We start from the raw sequence: 23320 nt of genomic DNA on the forward strand, positions 1-23320 counted from the left end.
AAATAGTGACTTATCTCATTTAAAACCGAATTATATTGAAGCTGGAAACAGCTGTCAACATGGCTCTCTGAAGATAATATAATGTGATTGTACTTTTTGCAAGCTCCCTGGAACATTTTCTAAATGTAACGACATTGTTATAAGCAACATGTATACTTTTACGGTGCTATGTTTAAAGTTGCTCTCATTTCACTCGCTCGCTTCCCCACCCTGCCTCGTGTTTTCCAGCTCTCTACATGGCGTTTTGCTTGTTCGAGTGCTTTTAAGTGCAGCCTTTTAGCACTGGACTTAGTGCTTGTTGGGTTGAAGCAGCCTTTTCTTGGGGACCCACGGACGACCAAACCACCGGATAAACTTGTGCACCCACTTGTCAGAATCGCATATGCTTGAAGCATGAGCTTGTGGGCTTCTTTCTTCTTCTCTTCGTCTTTGCAGTAGATTGCAACACTTTATATCTTGTGGGCTGTGTCTATATTCGATCACAAAGATTCCTTGCTCATTTCCCGTGATTTTTCAGGCAGTTCAGTTGTTTCTGCTGCTTCTTGCGATGCCTGCTGAGTGTCGTGACTTGTGCTTGCACCAGAAGGTGATGGTAAGCCCCACTCACTTGCTGACGAAGCCAGGGGTGTGCTGTTATGAAGGTTCAATAGCGGTCCTTCAGCATAGCCTTGTGGAAGACGGTCAAACGACCATTCACTAAAAAGCTGGGAAAACTGCACAAAAATGCTTACACGGCAGTTTGTGCCTCACGAAGTCCTGGCAAGTACATGACGGAGTGTTGAAGTCAACCGCGTGAGCAAGACCTAGAGTGCTGGACTTTACGCAGAAGACACCGAAACAGTTGGAGGCCACAACATCCTCAGGCTCATAGTCCATGGCCGTGTCCATCCTACCCATAATGTGCTTAATGACCTTTGGAGGTCTGTCATGAAGGAACTTGGGCACGTACTCGTGGTACTTGCGGTACATAGATGATCTTTACATATTCCGCTGAAGGAAAGCACTCTGCCTCTCTGGGAGAAATTGCTTCACTACTGTTGTAATGAGACTTGACAGGCTTCTTTTTCCACGACTCCACCTCAGGTAAAGCTCCTTGAGAAGCCTGTTATGTGTCTCGGTCCCATTGTTAGTGGCCACGACAACACCAAACTTCATCCGGTAGAATTGAACCCACATTTTAGCCACAGACATCTATTGTCCCTCAAAGTAGGACACTATCTTCGGGTTCTTCCAAAAAATGGACGCCTTCAAGCACCCGTAGGCTTCATCGAGCTCGTCTGTGGAGTTTGAATTTGCGACTCTTCTGAAGAGCTTGAGCAGCTCGTCTTTTTGGTCGGGGGGTACATCGTTCTCTTTCCGTTTCACCCATCTCTCCCATGCTTGTTCACGATGGAAGTTACAGAGCATGACCTCGCTTTCTGGAAAGACGTCAGCAATAGCTGAAATCTCAGCCTGGCAGAAGTCCACCATTCAGTACTCTGGTGAGTATCCGAGGTTCCACTCTTTAAAAACTGCCAGTGCTTCACTTTTGCATGCCGCTGTTTCAAATTGCACCACAAAACTCCTGCCACCATGTAATTAGTGGGCGTCTTGACAACCAGAAAAAAGAGTAGCAGACTGTAGTCGGTCGTTTTGTTTGTTGCGTCAATGCATGTCACACTTTTTCCATACTGCATAAGCAGCTCTGCCATGAAGCGTAACTGGTAGCTGAAAAGAAGAGTCTTGTCACAGTCATTTGCAAGGGTTTCTTCCACGTTGGCCTATTCGTTGTCACTCTCGGAAGCTCTATCTGCTGTTTCCTCCCCAGAGCAGCAATATGGGCGGAAGAAGACTCTGGAGGTACTTTCTTTTGCCTGCAGTGCAGCAGTCAGCTGAATGACGTTCCCTTGGTCGAGGTTGTTGCAGCACCCTTTCCTGGGAGCCTCCTGAATGTGGTTGAAGACATCCTTTGATGCTAGATAAAAGGCTGTGCACCCCTAGTCAGGCGTTCCTTTTCCTGAAAACAACACATCCTGTACGTAGTACAGGAGGCAAGTCTTCACTTCGTGCACAGATGTTATTCCTTCACGAACTAGGTCTTCAATTCTGTTGATCAGATTATGATCGACAGTTTGTCCAAATTTCATGAAGCGGCTGAAGTCGTGTTCCGTGTGAGAGGACATCTTGGACATCGTGATGTACAGCTCTGTCTCAGATCTTGGTGCGTTTTCTCCGTTGAGCTGTGCCAACAAGCTTGTAAGAGCAGTCGTCTTGAGCATGGCAATATTGTTTTTGCTGCATCCTTGGACTGCAATCTGTCCGTATTTAAGGAAATAAGTTATTTCATTATTTTCATTTTATATCGTCGTTGAAGCACCCATTTCCTGCAAACACTGGGTTCACAGGCAGATATTAAATTTCGGTTTTTGATTGCTTTTATTACCTTCCTGCAAATATATTATCAATGATTGCGAAATGCTGGCCTCTATGCTATCAACAAAGATGCCTCAGTGGCGTGCAGGTTTCCTTCATGAAAGTAGTCGGAAAAAGTGATGGCTGGTGACGACAGCACTACTGAATCTTTAGGCCACTATGTTGCTGTGATGAGAAAATATACTCGGCGCACTAATTTATTTGGGTTTCGTTATCTGTACATCTAAACATACATATGATGAAGAATGCATTTTGTGCCTCCAGTGTCCAGAAACATGGAAATAATTATGTGGTAAAACAAAATATGATAGCATCTCTTTTAATTATAAAATAAAGATTTGCCTTTCTAGATATTGTAGCCTAGAACAGTAACCATCACATGAAAAGAAAAAGGAGGGGGCTTCTCTGTGTCAAGAATATGAGAAAGATCAGTAAATGTCTATGCAAACTGTTAGCCTCCTGTCCAGGAGAAGGATTTGCATAGGTGAAAGGAGATGGAGAGAAAGAGATGAAAGCACATGAAATATGCAACTTAATCAAGGAAGTTTTAAAAGCAGCAACAGTGTGCTCGACATGCCAAGTTACTTACAGAATATGATGGCTGACTTCTATGTGTGTGCTTCTCTTTCCCATAGAGGCATCCTTCGTTAGTTAGGGAGAGCACCCTGAAGGGCATGTCCAAGTCCAATGGCACAGCTCCTCGGTTGATGGAGAACATCACCCTCACTGCAATAAAACATCGATAAGATTGGCTATTAATTCATCGCGCACGCAAAGTACCCTGATTACATTATATTTCCGTGGATGTTCTAATGTTAGGTGTGCACATCGGGTACATTTAACTGAAGTGAAATCGTTTTGAAAAGGATTGGATTTCGAGTTATACTTACGTTTCCCCGGTTGCTCTATTTTTTCATCAGCGTGTTGTCTTGACGAAGTCACCTTGAAAGAAACTCCTAGACCGAGGAGCGCTCTCTCCAATTCTTGCAGCTCCTCGTCCGTGTTCACGTAGCCGTGCCAGTTGTGTTCATCGCTTCCAAAGTTGAGTACGTGTTATCGCATTACCGCTGCATCGCCCATCGAAATACAACCTCGGCATTCGTCATTTTCCAGGTAAATGGTACCAGTGAAACAGGTACGATAAATCTGCTGATGAGTGAGGAGAATTAACCCGCCAGAAATCACATGTAAAACCCTATAACGGTTTAATTTGATCGGCGCTGTGCACGACGCCACCAATACCAAACTCTAAATGAACTTCGAAATTCATCTAACAACAAATGGTTTCTTGCATTATTACCATTCATATCAGAAATACAAACTAATAAAAAAAATTCCCATTACCTCCTCCCTTTCACGATTCCCATTCACGCCCATCTTTTACGCTGGCAGATAAAGCAAGTCAAAGGTGCAGATGCAGATAATTCAAGACGGCGTTCATGACAACTTCAGCCGTCGTGGCTGACGTTGTGTCATAGTTGTATTGTGGCCATCCGGAGCTCTTTTACCTATGCCGCCTCCCGCGGACTCGTGTTAGGACTCACGCAGCATGGCCAGCAGCAGACGACGCGAACTCTCCAACACCTCCCACACTAGACCACGCCGCAGGTGGTGCCAACGTTCACTCAGGCTGTCGTAACTGCCGTTTCGTTGTGGCCATTCCTAGCGGCTAATGCTGAGCCTTCCGCGGGTTCGTGTTCAATCGTTCAATACCTTTCTTGTGGAACGCAGACTCGCGCGGCACGACCAGCAGACGTTAAGCAGACGATGCACGACGAATGCACACAACGCAGACGCACAACCACGCACACGCACCACGCTAACCACGTCAACAACGGCCATGCCGCACGAGCAGCGCGCCAGCCATATCGAAAAGCAAAAACAGTTAAAAACAATAATCAAACTAAAACAAAAAAGAAAACAGAAAACAAAAGTCAGTCACATGACCAGTGTGCGTGACGTCGCAGCTATGTCAAGTGATTTAGTCCACGTGACTTCAATGATGACGTCATGTCACGTGATCCCGAGCTGTTGAGGTGCAAATAGCATCTCCCTGGATACGCAGCTAACCCCTTTGTGTCGGGGGATCCAGCTCACTCGATCTAGCCAATTTATCTGTTATTTTCTTGGTTTGTGTGATTTGGAGGATCAGTGTTCCCAATTTCGCGGTTTTTCCGCTAATGTTAATGGTTTTCAACGTTGCATAAAGGGATAAACTTTTGTTCCGCGCGTGCCAGAATTTTTTATCAATTCTTAACTGATGTTTTTTTTCTTCTTTTTTTCTGGAGGCCTTTCATTATTTAGTTTCATTTATTTTCTTTATTTACCCTTAAAGGTCCTTCTCTGAGGACATTACATAAAGGGCGGATCATTCACAATTCAGTGACAATAAAGAAACGCTGAGCTTGAAAAAAATACACACAGGAGGTTTCGACAACGCAAATATAAACACAATCGATCAATAACACGCACTCATGAACAATCAATTAGTTCAAGCATGGAGCATATATAGATAAAAGAAAAACACACACACACAGGCAAATAACTACTCTTCCAGATGCAAGACTAAACAAGTGCGGAATGCGTCCGGGCAGATGATTGAGACTAAGTTCTCCGGTAGAGAGTTGCATTCGGAAATCGCTAGAGGAAATAATGAATTATTAAATGCATTAGTGAATCCAGAGACCCGTTGCACACAGAGTTTGTTAGTCTGTGGGAAGACCGGGGAGGAGGTTGCGAGAGATTTGCTTTTAATGTCCGGATGATAGTGGTATATCTTATGAAAAAGGCAGAGTCGTGAATATTTACGGCGCGTAGCTAATGAAGCTACCAGTGTTGCACAAAATACTCGATAAAAGTATTTAACTTAAGTTACTAAATACCTGCTTTGTAAAGTATTTAAAATATTACTCAAGTTACTTTTACTGTAAAGTATCTTGACTAGAGTACAAATACTTTGAAATGTAGTTCAATTACTGTTGAAGATACTTCCGCATTGGGTAATCTGTATCGATGTCAGTAAGAACCAGGGTTGGGCAGAAATACTCAAAAATGTATTTGGAAATACAAATACTGAGATACATTAAAGTAGTAGCTAAAATACTGATACTAAACTATATCTGTAAAAGTGTATCGCGATACTTATCGGAAATACATTTTAAATAGAGGCAAAAAGTATTTGGAAATACAAATACAGGAATACATTTTAGGGACGGCAGAAATACAAATACAAAAATACTGATACTGCAATACATTTTTCAAATTTGTTTGAGACGCCAAATGAGATGAAGCTTGAAGTTGGAAGTCGAAGTTTTTGATCCTGAAATTACTTTCCCGTAGGCTTGGCACTTTGCCTTGAGGGTAGTGATTTCGGACGACGAGGAGTCTTCAATGGACTAAAAAAACGTTCCATCAAGGACTGACGCGGTCCCTTCCCTGACATCCTGTCTGTCTGACGAGGAATGCAAAAATACTTCGACCTCTGAATAAATTCTATGTCATCCTAAATCCCATCAAAACGTCACCACGCCCCTGTCAACATTGATCACATGACGTTGCGGTGGAATGAACTGGTATTCTTGATCTGTAGGTGTGGCCTTGATCATGAAACTTTACCATGCTGCTGTATGAAAGGACAATACATACTTTCGTTGCAGGTTACCTTGTTCAAGATCGTGCAGGCAGTGCCATTTGGAATTTTCGAGAATAGTGGACCACCTGAAGCATCCTGGAACACATGTCTTATCTTTTATTACGGTTAACAAAACGATAGAATGGCATCCCTGTCGTGAAGGTCCTCCCTGCCGACGCTCCACCACCGACGCATGGATTGCAGTTCCACGTTTCATCTTGCGTACTCCAAATAGAGTCCTCGTGGATTGCGACCTGATATTTCCGGCACAGGTGCGAGCTCTCCGAGAAACAGCGCGCACAAGACGAGTCGCAGGTGTACGAAGTCTGGGTCGGCACAGCGAGGCCACGTCTGACCTCCTTCCTGGGTTTCGGATCACCAGAGCAGCGGGTCACTTTCACGTCGGCTGCTGACGTTCACTCGAACCGTGCAATATTACGGGCGCAGCCGCAGACGCATTCGAATATGTGTTGAACTTCACTGCGTGGGTCGTCCTACTATTTCAAGTCAACCACCACCAGGCTCGCGCTGCAACGGACTGTGACTCAGCTTTGTCGGCTAGGTGTAGTGTGTACGCTAAGGAAAGAGAGAAGGTGAGCAGCGTGCTTTGGATGCCAGCAAACAATGACTCAAGAAACCCCTACCTAAGGACTTGCGGCACAAGATGCTCTGACTCCACTCCTGGCACACCACCTGGTTCGAGTCCCCGACTACAGAACACTTCTCAGAAGAGAGAAGAGAACGCACAGAAAGATAGTTTGGAGAATCGGAAGGAACCTTGGTCAGCATGGTAACAATGCCCAGCATCTCCTTGACCCTGGTGCCCTGAGAAGTAAAAAAAAAAACAAAAAACGTTCAAATGTGTTTGTTTTTTTTTTTTTTTTTTTAGAGCGCAGCTCTTAGGGGCCCGTTTCCGGCTTGAGCGGCGTCGCCGTCGCCGTCGCCGTCGCCGTCGGCGTCGGCGTCGCCGTCGGCGTAACCGCGCGGTGCATCATGGGAAATTTCCCATAATGCACCGCGCGAGCCCCCCCACCGGGGTCACGTGACCTCGTGGGGGGTCACGTGACCCCCCGAGGTCACGTGACTCCCCTGAGGTCACGTGACCCCCTCCTCAAGGTCACGTGACCCCCTCCTCGAGGTCACGTGACCCCCGCCGATGTCGCGTGACCCCCCGATGACGTCATCGTCACTGATGACGTCATCGGCATCCACATCGTCATCGTCATCATCACTGATGACGTCACCAGCATCCACATCATCATCGTCATCATCACTGATGACGTCACCGGCATCCACATCGTCATCGTCATCATCACTGATGACGTCACCGGCATCCCCATCGTCATCGTCATCATCACTGATGACGTCACCGGCATCCACATCGTCATCGTCATCATCACTGATGACGTCACCGGCATCCACATCGTCATCGTCATCATCACTGATGACGTCACCGGCATCCGCATCGTCATCGTCATCATCACTGATGACGTCACCGGCATCCCCATCGTCATCGTCATCATCACTGATGTCACCGGCATCCACATCGTCATCGTCATCATCACTGATGACGTCACCGGCATCCACATTGTCATCGTCATCATCACTGATGACGTCACCGGCATCCACATCGTCATCGTCATCATCACTGACGACGTCACCGGCATCCGCATCGTCATCGTCATCATCACTGATGACGTCATCAGTGACGTCACTGATGTCGTCACCGGCATCCGCATCGTCATCGTCATCATCACTGATGACGTCATCAGCGACGTCACTTATGACGTCACCGACATTCGCATCGTCATCGTCATCATCACTGGTGAAGCCATCAGTGACGTCACTAATGACGTCATCGGTACCCGCATCGTCATCGTCACGGATGACGTCATCAGTGACGCCAGTGATGACATCATCGGCATTGGGGGTCACGTGACCCCCAAGGTCACGTGACCCCCCCCCCCTGGTTAGTTTACCCCCCCCGTGCCCTTCCCTCCTCCTCCTCAAGAGCTGCGCTCTAATTCGGCGTTACAGAGAGTTGTAAGCGGCTTTCATTTTTTTTTTTTTTTTTTTGGGGGGGGAGGGAGTACTTTTGAAGAAATCTACCGAAATACATTTCACACTGATTGTATCGCGATACGAAGTCTTAACTTGATGGTTTAAGAAGTCACCGGTTTTAAAGTACGAATAAAACAGACTTTATTACCGTTAGATAAGGTTAAAACAATGACAAAGAGTACATTAAAAGGTTTCCGACACGAACGTCTTCCATCGGTGCCTGGAAGTTGAGTGTCTTCTTTCACCTTCCCGGCCAACGCCCAGAGCCCGCGGGGGTGGTCGAGGCCCCGCGGCAGCAGACGCTCAGCGAACGATCGTCCTCTCCTGTCTGAGCACCCCTCCTTGCCAGAGGTATAAACACAGCTGGCCCCCCGTCGGCGTTGCGGTCTCCCCCTCCATGTCCACGGGTTCGGAACACATTCACAAAGAAAAATAAGGCTCACTGTTGTATGTTATTTTAACACTCGGCCATACTGGGTTGTAACTGTCCTCAGTTTCTAAAGGCCAATATAAAAGACTACATTACACCGTAGATTGCACACATCCCATCACTTCACTTCACACAGACGTATAGTCCTTCAGGTAAGCAGGCGGCTTGCGAGACCTCCCACTTTTTCATGGCGGTGGTTCATCGGGGTCGTCTTCTTGTTCTTCGCCAGAAGAGTCGCCCGAAGTTTCGCCACCTGGCCTCCTCCACAACTTCAGCTGAGTGATGTGGGCCGTTGTCGCGCAGATCCGCTTTTTTGTGCCTTTCACTTCCGACACACTGTACGTGTCGCTTGGAAGGACTTCGGTCACGAAAAGGGGACCCCTAAATCTAGCTTGTGTTTTCGTTGGCTCTCCTGTGCGCTCTGGAGGACAACGCATCACGACCAGATCTCCAACTTTTAACTTTTGAGCGGCGAAATGGCTCTTGTCAAAGTATTCACTTGACTTCTCTTGCTTGTGCTGTATAGCCTCTCGGCCTGACTCATGAAGGTTCTTCGGCTGCTCCCATTCTTCATTTTCACTGTTGAGCCAGCGCAAAAGTCCGTCTTCGACTCGGGGCTGGTAACCATGCAGCATTTTAAACGGGCTAGTGCCTGTCGACGCGTTGTAGGCTGCGTTTAGGTAGCTCTCAACTTCTTTGATCTTGAGATCCCAGTCTTTGTGGTTTGGGTCTTCAACCGTAGTTATTATCATCGGGATTAAGGCCCTATTGACGCGTTCGACCTGGCCATTAGCCCTTGGGTGATGAGCCGAGTTGAGGGTGTGACAGACTCCTTTCTCTTGACAGAAACTCTCGAACTCGTGCGATGTGAAGCAAGATCCTCGATCCGAGATGATGCGATCCGGCAGGCCAAACTCGGTGATAAAGCTCTGCAAGCATCGCAGCACGCTTTTTGTTGAAGTGTCTCGTACGGGGTACAGCTTCACAAACTTGGTCAAGTTGTCGATTAGCGCCAAAATCCACTGATTGCGTCTTCCACTTCGAACGAACGGTCCAACGTGATCGAGGTGCACCACCTCGAATGGTGGTTTTCCTGAAGGGATTGAGTGAAGAAATCCAGGTTTCTTTCCTCCTGGAACCTTGGCAAGGAGGCACTCGAAGAAGCCCTGGATGTGCTGTTTTACATAACGTTTCATTTGTGGAAACCGATACAGCTCCTTTATCCTGGCAACAGTTCGATCAACACTGAAGTGTCCTTGCATGTCGTAAAATTTAACCCACAGCGTTTTTCTCATCGCTTTTGGCATGACGAAGAGCAACTTTCGTCCGTCCTCTTCGATGCGGAAGAGCTTGCCATCCTTGAGCTTCAGCTCTTTCACTCTTCGCTTTTCTTCCTTGTGTCCTTTCTGCCGTCGGTTTTTGCAGAATTCTTGCCAGCTCTGTCAAGACTGGGTCCGATCGCTGAATCATGATCACTTGATCATCGAGATTCATTGTGACGTAGACATCAACCCGAGAACTCAGAAGTTCGTTCATTGTATCCGTTGCTGGTCCTTCTGGACTCCTACTCAGGCAGTCGACGTGGGCCATCTTTTCTCCTGGCCGGTACCTCACCTCGTATGAGTATTCTTGAAGAAGATCAAACCACCTCGCGATCTGCGGCTTCAGCGTGCGGTGCGTGTTCAGGTACACGGTAGCCTGGTACTCTGTCACGAGCACGAATGGAATCCCCAAAAGTAAGGCCCTTAGGCGGTCGACGGCCCACACGATTGCCACCAACTCCAACTTCCCAGAGTGGTAGTTCTTCTCAGCGTCTGTGGTCTTTTTACTGACGCAAAATACTAGGTGCCATTTCCCATCCACATCCTGCTGCAGCAACATGCCAGCAAGGCCCTTAACACTTGCATCGGTATGCAACTCGGTGGCAGCCGCAGAGTCGTACAGCCTCAACACTGGTGACGAGGTTAGTTCCTCCTTCAGCTGCTCGAACGCCTCCTGCTGCTCGTCACCCCACACAAAGTCGCTGTTCTTCCGAAGCAAACTTGACAGCGGCTCTGCCTTTGTCGCGTAGTGCGCGATGAACCTCCGAAAGAAACTTGTCACCCCAAGAAACTGCCTCACGCCATGTACATCCCCTGGGGGTATCATGTTCGCGATTGCCTCCGTCTTCTGTTTTCCAGGAAGCAGAAACCCTTCCCGTATCCTGAATCCGAGATATTCGAGCTCTCTTCTACCGAAGAAACATTTCGGCAGCTTTAGAGTAAGGCCTGCCTCTCTGATGGCGTCCAGCACTTTCTTCAGCTTCTCCAGCATCTCTTCCCAATTCCTTGCAGGAATGAGAATGTCGTCGAGATAGCACATAGCTACATTGTTTCGCAAGGGTCCCAGTACCTGGTTCATCAAACGTTGAAACACGGATGGACCATTTTTGAGTCCGTAAACCATCCGCTCAAACTGTGCAGTCTCGTCTGGGGTTATGAATGCTGTCTTAGCCTTGGAATCTTCGTTCGGGGGGACCTGAAGATACCCGTTAGCGCAGTCCAGAACGCAGAACAACTTCGCGCCTGCGAGCTGCGCAAGTTGGTCATCGATGTCGGGCAGCGGAAACCTGTCTGGAATTGTCTGGCTGTTGAGCCTGCGGAAGTCTACCACCAACCTGTCCTCTCCGTTTTTCTTTTTCACCAGGAGAACAGGACTAGCATACGGTGAGGACGTCTCCGTTACTAATCCGCAGTCTTTCCGCTCCGTAACAACTTCTCGAATTGTGTTTCGCTCTGCCAAGTTAGTGCGATAGGGCTTGCAATGCACAGGGACACTGCCAGGTTTTTCAATGACAGTCATTTCAGTCAAATGGGTACATCCAAGCTCCTCAAGAGAGAGGGCAAAACAGTCTCTGTAATTGTTGAGCACTACCATCAGCACTGACACCTCAGCTTCTGCAGTGTCCTGATCAAAGTTCACTTGACTCTCTAAGATCGGTTCCTTTCGATCAGTATCGATGCGTGCCACATGCAGCTCGTCCTCCTCATCCAAGATTTCGGCATGCATAAACATCTGACCTTTCTGAAGATGTCTGTCAGTGGATTAGTCGTTGACGATCGGGACGTTCACCTTTCCATCTGTCAAGTGGTGCAGACTCTCTCCTCCAAGCTCGTCACGGCATTGGAGTCTCGTTTTTCTTTGGACTGCAGGGTGACCCAGCACACACTGTTCTTGGGAAGTGTGGTCGTCTCACTCACTGTTAAGCTGTCCTTCGTTGGTGGCAGGCGCAGCTCGATGTTGCAAAAGGGCAGGTCATCCCTATATCCAATTCGCAGCTCGTTGCCAATTCGTAGATATGCGATGTGGGGCTGCTCCGTCCACGTCCGCCCAACTTGTGCCAGACAGCGTACGACCTGTAGACATCCTATAGGATGTTTACAGGTCGTACGCTGTCTGGCACAATGAGGACCTCCACCCCCTTACACACAATGTCGTCGATGGAGATGTCGATGAAAGCAGATCCAATCGATTTCACGGCGTACTCGTCAGTGCTTCCGAAGCAGTACAGTCCCTTTGATGAACAGGTAATTTTCAGGTTGCACTTGACCGCTGCAGCGTGTCCCATGATGCATTCTGAGTTTCCTGGGTCGATCATGGCAGACACTTGTTGAACCCCGTTGATGGTGGCTGTTTTCAGGAACTTTGCTGGATCGTTGTTATTTGGATTCACTACAATGTTTCCGGTGGGTGTGGCTTTGCCCGGACAGTCCTTAGCTAAATGGCCGTATTTTCCACAGCCATAGCATCTTACTGTGGCAAGGTTTCGTTCCGTGGCGTCACGCTTGGGAGGCGTGGCTCCTGGTCTCCTGTCAGTGGGTGTAGCACTGGTCTTCCCCACCTGGGTCGTAGCCGAATTAGGTTGGACTCCCTGCCGTGCACTAGCCCATGGTCTGGACGAGGGAGGCTTACAAGTTGAGCTGAACTTGAAGTTACTGCTTGCGCCCTGTCGGCAGAAGACCTCTGAATCCCCGAACCGCTGACTCTTTCTAATTTTTTTTAAATCCGCCAGAAGCTCATCTTCATCCTTGTGCTCTTTTGCTGTTAGTGAGATGCAAGCATCTCTTGATCTCAGTCCAATTAAGACCTTTTCTTTGGCATCTTCAAGGCTGAGATTTAATTCTTCGCACAGTAACATTTTCTCAAGGAAATAAGCGGTGGTGGATTCACTCTTCTGTTGCACCCGCTCCTCCATTTTTCGCCACTTTTCCGCGGTACTCGTCTGGCCAACAAATGTCTTGTTGAAAGCTAACTTAAAGTCCTCCCAGCCTGCGAGTTCTTCAATCCGAGCTTGTAACCAAAAACGAGCTGGCCCTTTCAAATGTAGCTTGGCCGTTTCTAGCTTGAAATGATCCGGCCAGCCATGCAACACGGCCATCGTGTCAACAGTCTTCAGCCAGCCGCGGGCTTCGTGACTGGACCCCTCGCCATCGAAATCGGCAATTGCTTTTTGAGATCGGGCATTATGTTAAATGTTTCAGGTTTTCTGTCCATGTGTTCCATCAGCTTTTTGTTTTGATCTAATAAAGCTGCAATGAGTTCTTGGTTCATGTTGCCCTCAGCCATCTTCGACTTTCAGTTTCCTTTTTTTTCCGCGATGAACACACAGTTGATCGTTATAGATGTTGAGGCAAGTAGATTTCACGAAGAAATGTCTAGACGCATTGTCACTAAGACTTGACCTCGATTGTGCTGCTCCTCACAAAGATAGTAGCAGCGGCGTCAGTTGAAAGTCATGCGTTGCTCACCACGCCTCGTTGTCGACGCCCTCCGATGTGTTGACGCTCTCCGGTGACATCAGCTTCCAAAAGCACGGTTCCGATGTAAATCCCACTTCTGATTTGTTAACTTGATGGTCCAAGAAGTCAAAGTTTTTAAAGTACGAATAAAACAGACTTTATTACGGTTAGATAAGGTTAAAGGGTAACTGCAAAGAAAAAAATTGTTTTCTTAAACAGCCTAATTGGGACAAGCATGTCACAAAACAAATCATCCGCGAAAAAACAATTTTTTTTTTTTTTTGCGATATTTACGCCACAAGACGTAATTTAGTCGGAGTCACAACCTCTCCACATTTGAAACTCCCGCTCTTTCGACGCGCGCGGAGTGGCTAGAATCAGAGCCTTTAATACTGCTAGAATACGTCACTCTGTGACGTAGAGCAGCCACTCCGTGACGTATAATACCAACTTTCTGGCGCTCGATTTGAAACGGACGAAATAGCCGCACACTAAAATCAGTCCCGCGCGATAAATATTGCTGTAAAAAAAAATATGTTTTAATTCGAAAAATTGTTTTGTGGCATACTTGTCCCATTTAGGCTGTTTAAAAAATACACTTTTTTTTTCTTTGCAGTTACCCTTTAAAACAATGACAAAGAGTACATTGAAAGGTTTCCGACACGAACGTCTTCCATCGGTGCCTGGAAGCTGAGTGTCTTCTTTTACCTTCCCGGCCAACGCCCAGAGCCCGCGGAGGTGGTCGAGGCCCCGCGGCAGCAGACGCTCAGCGAACGATCGTCCTCCTCTCCTGTCTGAGCACCCCTCCTTGCCAGAGGTATAAACACAGCTGGCCCCCCGTCGGAGTTGCGGTCTCCCCCTCCATGTGCGCGGGGTCGGAACACATTCACAAAGAAAAATAAGGCACACTGTTGTATGTTATTTTAACAAAAGGAACATTCAAAATGTATTTCTATACAGAAATAGAAATACTGGTGAAAAAAAAATGTATTGCAATACAGAAATACAGATACGAAATGTATTTCTGAAATACTATTGCGATACATTTGTATCGCGATACTGTCCAACCCTGGTAACAATTAAGGACGACAATTATACAGCTGCGCAAATCTGGTTTACCACAATGGTTTATTAGCACGCAACAAAATAAAACAAAAAAAAAGTATCGTAGAGCTATTTTATGCAGTCCAACTATAAGGAGCAGGATATTGTCACGAGTGACAAATGATGAGGCGGCGAATAACCGAAGAAACTAAACGTTTAATGGGGCCAACTTGTGCCCAACACAATATAGAAAGGCTAGCGTCTCAGGCGTAGATCTCGGCGAAACAGCAGGATCGGGCCCTGGGGCAAGACTGACTCCGGACCGCCACACAGCACCTTTTGTGCCCGCGTGGGTTTCTTGAACATTCGGCGTAGAACGTTCCGCGCGTTGAACATTCGTAACTCGGTCAAACGACAAGGTTCTCGAACTTACGACAATTTCAAGTTGAAAGAATAAATAAAAGAGGAGTCCGCTCCCTGGATTCGAACCCGGAGCCTCCGCGCGAGAGCCAAGCGTGGTAACCATTCGGCCACGCACTTTTTTTTTTTTTTTTGGGGTATTTGGCAACGCGCTTGCTCGGCAACGCGCGTAGCAATGGGCAATTGTAGTCCACCGTTTCCGCAGCCCGCTAAGCACGCGGATAGCGCTCCGTAATCCGCCACAAGGAATTGAACTATGCAGACAAGGCTGGCGGCGCGCATGCGCAGCTGTGGCGTTTGTTTTTTTTGCGGATACCGTAGCGGAGGAGAAAACCGGTCTACTACAATTACCTAATATCACTGATACGTGTTGCAAAAAATTTCTGGGACAACAAGAAAGATGTCGCTTTAGCTATTGGGGAGATCAGACCGTGGCGCCCCAAGCGGTTAACTTTAGAACTACACGGATGGGGACAACGAATACAATGACTCATCACTCGGCTGACATGACCGAACGCGGCGTCAGCGTTCGGCTGGAGTTCCTGTTCTCCGGTGAGGGGGAGGAGGGTCTCTTTTGTTACCACTCCAGCCTGCATGAACGATGCAGCTTGCACGGTGCCCAGCTCAGCACAAAAGCCCTCAAGCTTGCATCCTCTTAGTACTGGTTTCGGGAAATATCCGGCACTTAACGTCACTTCCTTTATTATTAGTATGTTTACGTTACACTGTGCCCGCGCTCTATTAAAGGAGATAACATGAACATTCCCACAAGGCCTGTGGGCATGTGCACAGGCCTTGTGTTGAATAAACACCGAGGTGTGGGGGCAACAAACGGGTCAGAGCGCCTCGCCAATAGTGACATTGCTGAATATCACGTCCTGCGGCGCACCTTAAACGCATCGTTTAACTACAATCCACATTCCCTATATAGGGAGTTCACTATAAACAAACTTGGGACACGGATAGCAGGGCTGGGCAGAGATACTCCGAAAAGTATTTGGGAATACAAATACTGAGATAGATCTGTTTTAAGGCCCAAATACAGATACTGAGATCCATTTGTCTTTTATGCAACGGGATATCCCTGAGATACTTCTGCAGAAACGGCGTAAAAGTATTTCGGAATACAGATACAGATATATAGAAATATATTTGTTCCCGAACGGTGCCACGTGGTGAGGGTATAGTTCGTGGCGAATGTGAATTGTAATTTATGCTTGTGCTCCTCTTCTTGTGCCATTTTATGCACTACCCTTTACCTCGAATTCTCTATTTATAATTAACGCCGCCAAAAAAAGCATGTCACCCTTATTGAACCACATCGTTACAGAACGTTAAAGACTGCTTACCATGCTTGACATGGTACGCAGTCTTTAATGCAGTCTGCCCGAAATGAACCCCGTTTTTCCCTGAGAGCGCATCTAAAATAGTCGTCTTATATGCTTCTGACTCCTGAGTCACCCATAGTGTGGGGAGATTGTACAACACCGTACGTTTCTCCACTCAACTTCTTTACAGCGTTCGCTCTGCTAAATAGGAAAGAGTGGAAAGCTTTGTGAGAGGAGCTGATTTTGTTATTCTTTTCCGTAACCTTTCTAAACCACAGTTTTTCGCTTATGTTGGTGAATAAGATAGATCATGTTATAATGCGGATTCATATTATAAATTCTGAAGCAACTCGCCCCAAAGAAATGTGTTTACTTTTTTTTTAATTTATCGCAAAAACGGCGACAAATGTAACGAGATACCTAAGTCAGGCAAAGTATCACGATACGAGCGATACATTGTAAATTTATTTCACTATTGAGACACAAATATACATTTTATAAATGTATCTCGATACAGAGATACAGATACTCGAAAGTATCTCTAAGATACTATCGCGATACATTTGTATCGTGGCATTGCTTAGCCCTGGCGGATAGGAGTGAATGTATAACAAAGAGAACCCACATAATAGCCACGGCAGTGGTCGCACCTTCTTTAAGTAGGTTGCGTTCAGAAAGACACTCAACGGTTGGGAACGCTTTGCTGGCATTTTGAGAGGTCATCCAGCTCCTAGTTCGCTTCCTGTCCTGTTATCTGATTGTCAATGTTCGCTTACAGACACTGTTTGCGAAAGCAATAAGTGACGGACTGACGACAAAAAGAAATAAACGAAAGAAAACCTCGACGCTTTGCCGTAGCAGAGCCAAATATGCAAAAAGCAAAATATTTTTTTTTTTTGTGTGTGTGTCCACTTTATATATATATTTTTTTTTATTTGTTATTTTCTTGACACTCAAGTCTGCATAGTTGTCGTAGGTCGTTTCCCGGTCTGCATTGCGCCTCACTGTGGCTATCTTTACTTCCAGAAACCACCCCTTTTGTTTGAGGATTTTTGGGGGAAAACTCTAGGAAACAAAAGGCGCCGTTGGGAAGGTGAGGGGAAAACCTTGGTTGTACGAACTTTGGGCTGAAATATGAGTCACTAAGGGCAAAAAAACGATGTTTTCAGGAGCTCAATCGAGGTCACCTTAGCTAATCGGAGCTAGCACCAGGATTTGGTTGCTCGAAAGAATGTTCACGTTTGCTCGTGCCACGCCCACGCCACTTCATACAAAAACGCTCGGAAAATGGCGGTATGTCAAAAATGTATTTCAGGTAATGAGTACAAGATACTCAGAGATGTAACTAAGATAGAGTATTAAATACTCTCGATCAAAAGTATTTGCAAGATACCAAGATACTTCAAAATGTATTTTAAATGCGGTATCTTGAGTAGAGTATTTGAGATAGGCACAAGTCTGAGCTAAACCCAACTGAGACTTATAGCCGTCACGCTTTCGGCCCGATCATATTTAGGACAATGTAGCGAGCGGCACGATTTTGAACGGCTTTCAGCGGGGTGAAGAGGTAAGCTTGATGAGGGCTATATATGGCAGCGGCGTCTTCAAGTTTTGGTCGCACGCATGTTTGATATGCTAATTGGCGAAGGTTCTGAGGAGCAGAGTGAAGGCAACGCCTGATGTAGCCCAACGTTTTTGAAGCGGAGAATGAAATGGATTCGATGTGTGCGGCCCATGATACGTCAGAAGTAAGGTGAACACGATACTTACATGATGAGAAAGCTTCAATGGGTTGAGCGCCAAGGAAATATGTGCATGATGAAATGGAACGCTTGCGGGTGAAATGAACGAGCTTGCATTTTGAGTAGTTCAGACAAATAAGCCAGTCAGATCACTAATTCATTATGGCAGCAAAGTCGTTCTGTAGGAGATGGTCATCAGGTCAATTGATCTGGCGGTACAATACACAATCATCTGCGAAACGACGGATTTAGAAGAAATTAAGTGTGGGAGATCGTTGATAAAAATTAGAAAAAATAGAGGGCCGACCCTAAATAGAAGAAGTTACAAAGTAAGTTAGAGTCACGAGGTCATTTTTGCTTACACTCAGCAAATTTGTTCTAATTTAAGGTCATGCTAGCGACATCATTAATATATGTTAAGGTAGCAAACATTAAAACACGCTTTGAACTAATTTGTGATTGACTGTGAAAATATATTTCAAGTCTACCAGATAGACTGGGCCCAGTAAAGTGTGCACAAGAATTCAGAAGAAAAAAAAAAGGACGGAGAGGCTGATTGTAAACTTCGAGACTGGTTACTGGAAGTTCTAAAATCGGAAAATTGAGATACCTTTACTAAAAAATATTACTTTTTTCAAATCATATCACTTTGATCACTGAAGTTTTAAACTGCCCCCCAATGTGGCAGAAAAGATGGGAACGATGAAAATGTACGTCGGCCCTTGTGGCAAAATACCTGGTAACCGCAAGATGGTGGTGCATTAGATATGTATCGTCCAAGCAACTGGTTTGAGTTCAAAAGGAGATCTTATTTCTAAAGATGTACTGATTTATGCTGTCGTACCTAGTGTAACATACGAGTAAATTGGATTAAAACGTCATCAACGCCGTGCACTTGAAATTTTGTGTTTCTTAGCGGGTAACTAAAAAATTACTATTGCGTTTTTTTTTTTTTTTTTTGTTTTTTTTACAACATTAGCAAAGGCATAGAAGAGTACACCTGGAACTGTGCTTTAAGGAAAAACACAAAACAAGCAGGCTTTATACCTTGGGAGACAAGAGTAACAAATTCAAAACTTACAGTGAGGAAGCTCTACCTCAGATTTAATATTTTGGGGCCATCTTACTCGCAACACAGTCAAACGGGCTCATTACCTTCTGAAAGCTCATCGCCAAACCAAATGTATTCAATAAAATAGAGGGTGCGTTAACATCAAAAACTTATTGCATTTGATTTTAGAAGTGCCTGCCGCGCGTTTTAATGTAAGAGCATTAACTGGTCCCATGGAGCGAAGCCGGCACTGTCTGTAACCGTTTGTAGCAGCGAAACGGCATTTAAATTTCCAATGGCCAAAAGCACAGCAACGCAGACGCTTTGCCACGCAAGCCGTTGGGGCGCTCAAGGTCAAAGCAAACGCGCCTCAGAAATAAAACGCACAGAAGAAAAAAAAAAGCAGAGCAACGCAGATGCATCGTCAGGGAAGCCGTGGAGCCGGCGGGTTCACCGCGCCTGCGCAGTGGGGGTAGCGTGATGTCACCGCCGGAGCGCCGTGCACGTGCGATAGGAAGACGTGGCGCGCTGCTTGGAGGAATGTTTTCGCATTCCTACACGTAAGCACTCTTGAGTGTCTTCTTGCAATTTTAAATAAGGGCCTCTATTACTGACTTTCCCCCGTCTACAAAAACTGTATGAAAACTTCACAAAGCATTCTCTGGTGATAACAACACGGTCGTGTCTGGCAGACAGTAACATTTCGTTTGACTGAAGGTTTCATCTCAAATCGTGCGGGCAAAAAAGGTCGAATCTTTAATTTTGCTGAAAAAAAATATATGTTATGGCGCCGTCTCTAAAACCACAGATGCCACAAACCGCAAGTTCGTCGGATATTTTTGTTTTCGTCTCGACTTACGAATATTAAAAGAGGCCGCGGAGGAAAGCAGTGTTTTTCCCATCCGTCGTGGATCGGATGTTTCGCTCGATTTCCCGCCGTGGATTTTCAGTCATTAATATATTAACCTTTTGCAATCACTGCGTGAGTACAGTTAAAAGGCTCTAATGCCATGACAAATTTTTAGGCGCTTTGCTTTTTTCTGTAAAAATGTCGAAAACGGCCCCTCGGTTAATTCTTGATGAACTTTAACAATTAAAGACTGGCGATATAATTGGGTTACGCTATATTTTTATGTCTATGAAGAGCCCAAAACACCCTCTTTATAGATATTATAAAATTACTCAGTTGTATAAAATCCCCCTTGCGGTACGTTTACGATAATGATATGCTAAAACCAAAAAGTACCGACTTTGAGGTCGATTTTCTAAAAAAAAACAAAAACATCTTTTATATTTTTTATTTTTATTTTTTGTTACATTGTAGATTTGTTAGTTGTCTACTCGAAAATTAAGTCGAGAAAGTGTGTGTTTTGTTTCTATGCTCTATATTTAAGCATCAATATCGTAGAAAAACGTGTTATTACGGCTCGAAACGGACTTGCGAATTGCGCGTCTTCACAACTTTTAAACATTCTTGCCTTTTTTCAACGTTCCCACATAAAAATGAAATAGTTCGACCCTGTTATATTTACTGCTCATTTAAATTTTATTATAGGCGGCAAGCTACATTGGAGGAGTTCAAAAGAAAATGCAACACTTCTTAACAGACCACAAGGCGTCGTAAATTTTTTGTAGAAATCGGCAGACGTCGTTTTCATTCGGGGCCCTCATTTGCCTATATATATGAACATTCCGCCCTTTCGGAACCAGCAGATGACCACGACCTTTCGCGCTCATTGTGTTAGATAGGACGGCCCGTGACAGTAAAGCGAGCAGCGAACCCTGTGTCACGAGGAGTGAAATGGTACGAATGTGTCGTTCACGCGACGAACAGTGACGGCCACCCAGGAGGAGTCAGTCAGTCAGAGTATTGCTGAATAAGAAGCAGATGAAGTATTGCTTGGGAGGATGAGGACACCACGGCCTTACAATATCAGCGGTCAACAACAGTTCTGCCGGCCAAAAGAACGCCGCGTGCGCGCTAAAACCGGCGGCATACACGGGACAACAATCCCGCAGAGACACAGACGAAGATGGGCCGGTTCCGTTAGGGATGTGAACAAATTTTGAAGCCAGCCAACCGGGCACACGTGAAACGATACCGCGTATTTGCCCTGAGCTTCGAGCGCCCTATCCTTGAAACGGACGTGTTCTATCTCTCTCCTCGGGGACCCGATTGCACGGAAAGGTTTTTTGTTTTTTTTTTTGAAACAGCAAAGCCCGAAGTTTTTGTTGTCCGTCTCCCCTGTCTATGTATCTTCCTCGTGTTTAATTATTGTTACCAACCCGGAGACTAGTTGCGTCGAAGTCAGCCTTTTTGTCAACTCTAACCGTTTGTGAAGAGTGGTCTTCTCCCGAGATGAAAAGCTAGCTCCGTCTGACGTGTTCTTCTAGAAAAGGGAAGATGAAAGAGGAAGTTTGAGTAACTACAGTAACTACCCCCCCCCCCCAAAAAAAAAGGTGTCATGGGGTACACCCATAGGGGGTGTAAGTGCTTGTCACATATACTACACCCTTTGAGGGAACACTTGTGCACCCCAAATATGGGAGTATGTGTACACCCGTTGGTGTGGTGCACATGTACACCTTTTTCTACAGAAATCTCACCCGAAGGGGACACAGGTGCACCCCCATTCAATGGTGTACGGCTACACCTCTTCTACACCCAATGAAGTGAAAGGGAACACAAACGCACCCCGTTCGAAGGTGTATATTCACTCTAAAAAAAGGGTGTCATGGGGTACACCCATAGGGGGTGTAAGTGCTTTTCACATATACTACACCCTTTGGGGGAATACAAGTGCACCCCAAATATGGGAGTACGTGTACACCCGTTGGTGTGGTGCACATGTACACATTTTTCTACAGAAATCTCACTCGAAGGGAACACAGGTGCACCCCATTCGATGGTGTACGGCTACACCTCTTTCTACACCCGCTTCACTCAAAGGGAACACAGATGCACCCCATTTGATGGTGTACGATTGCACCTCTTCATACACCCGCTTCACTCAAAGGGAACACAGACGCACCCCGCTCAATAGTGTACCATTACTCCCCTTTCTACACCTACTGCTCTCAAAGTGAACACAGGAGCACCCCGTTCAAACGTGTACTGTTACACCTCTTTCTACACTCGCTGAATTCGAAGACAACACAGATGCACCCGATTCGAAGGTGCATGGTTACACCACTTTATGCACCCATTTCATAACTTCATAAACCTATTTAAGACATCAAGAAAACAGTAAAAAATGTATGCGCCCCGGTGATTGCAAAAAGGCAGGTAAACGGACACACGGTATTGTTTTCAAATCTCATAGAAGTTTATTAGACAGCCTATTCTGTAAACAGGCACAAACTTGCAAGCAATCCGTGATATCTGAGGACGTACAAAGAAGCTTTTACACAACTGAAAAGATTACTAAGCAAACAAGAACCGGGGGTGAGTCTTAGGTAGTGTCCATTCTGCCAGCAGCCCGTAGAATTATTTCCACAAATATCCACCGGCAGTCGCCGTTAATTCATCGAACGACGTTTCATCGACAGCTCAGATTAGCTTTTCTATTTTAGCTTCTCTCCTTTCTCTTCTTGTAATGAGCCGCCCCAGAATGTATCCGCGAAGTGACGTGTATGGGTGGGACAGGTGGGCTAACATTTTAGTAATGAGCCGCTGCAGACTGTCGCCACGAAGCGGCGCGAACGGGTCGGCTGGGTCGGTCAGCACGCGCCTCAGAGACACACGCGTGACAAAATGTCCCTACAGCGTGCATTTTGCGTAACGAGTGACGATGTAACGTTAGTGTCGATGAAATGTGTCTACAAAACGTGTATCGACAAAAACGTGTTTTCACAAAACGCCAGGAGAATAAGAAAGTCAGTATTCCACCTGCAGTTGTCACATGATTGTATACAGCTAATGGCAGGCGACTGCCGATAGAATTTCGGGGAAATTATTCTCCCGGCTGCTAGAAAATAGACACTGCCTAATTCTAGAGGTAATCCGGAACTGAACGGTCAGTTGTTGCAAAGGAGTAGGTTGCAGTGCACTTACGATGAAAATACCGGACTTGAAATATGTAATCCGATATATATGTCGACACGGGCACTGCAGAACCACACAAACACAAAAACGAAAAGAAAGGGGTCCGTGAAGATTCAACACGATGTGGCCGAAGCAGTAATTTGCCGAACCGAAAACTAAACACATCACATAACTTCCTTGGGCTTTTTTGAAGAAATCCCCTGTTGCCGATACACGCGTAGGACTTTTGAAACACTGGAAATCTTGGTACACTCGAATACGTTGTCGCGGGCGAAATCTACGGCAGCCCCGCTGGTCGCAGCGCAGCACACAAGCAACAGTTACAGGTTAAGAAGGTAGCGGCAAATGCCCCTCAAAGGGAATCAGATATCCCTCCGC

The 23320-nt window shown here is 46.1% G+C and overlaps 1 pseudogene; it reads right to left on the bottom strand.

Moving 5' to 3' along the window:
• Window positions 1–479: 479 nt before the first annotated feature.
• On the bottom strand, window positions 480–1470 carry LOC120849654 (annotated as a pseudogene).
• Window positions 1471–23320: the final 21850 nt, after the last annotated feature.

The sequence above is a fragment of the Ixodes scapularis genome, unplaced genomic scaffold (assembly GCF_016920785.2).
Source record: "Ixodes scapularis isolate PalLabHiFi unplaced genomic scaffold, ASM1692078v2 PGA_scaffold0__279_contigs__length_252992795, whole genome shotgun sequence".
NCBI lineage: Eukaryota > Metazoa > Arthropoda > Arachnida > Ixodida > Ixodidae > Ixodes > Ixodes scapularis.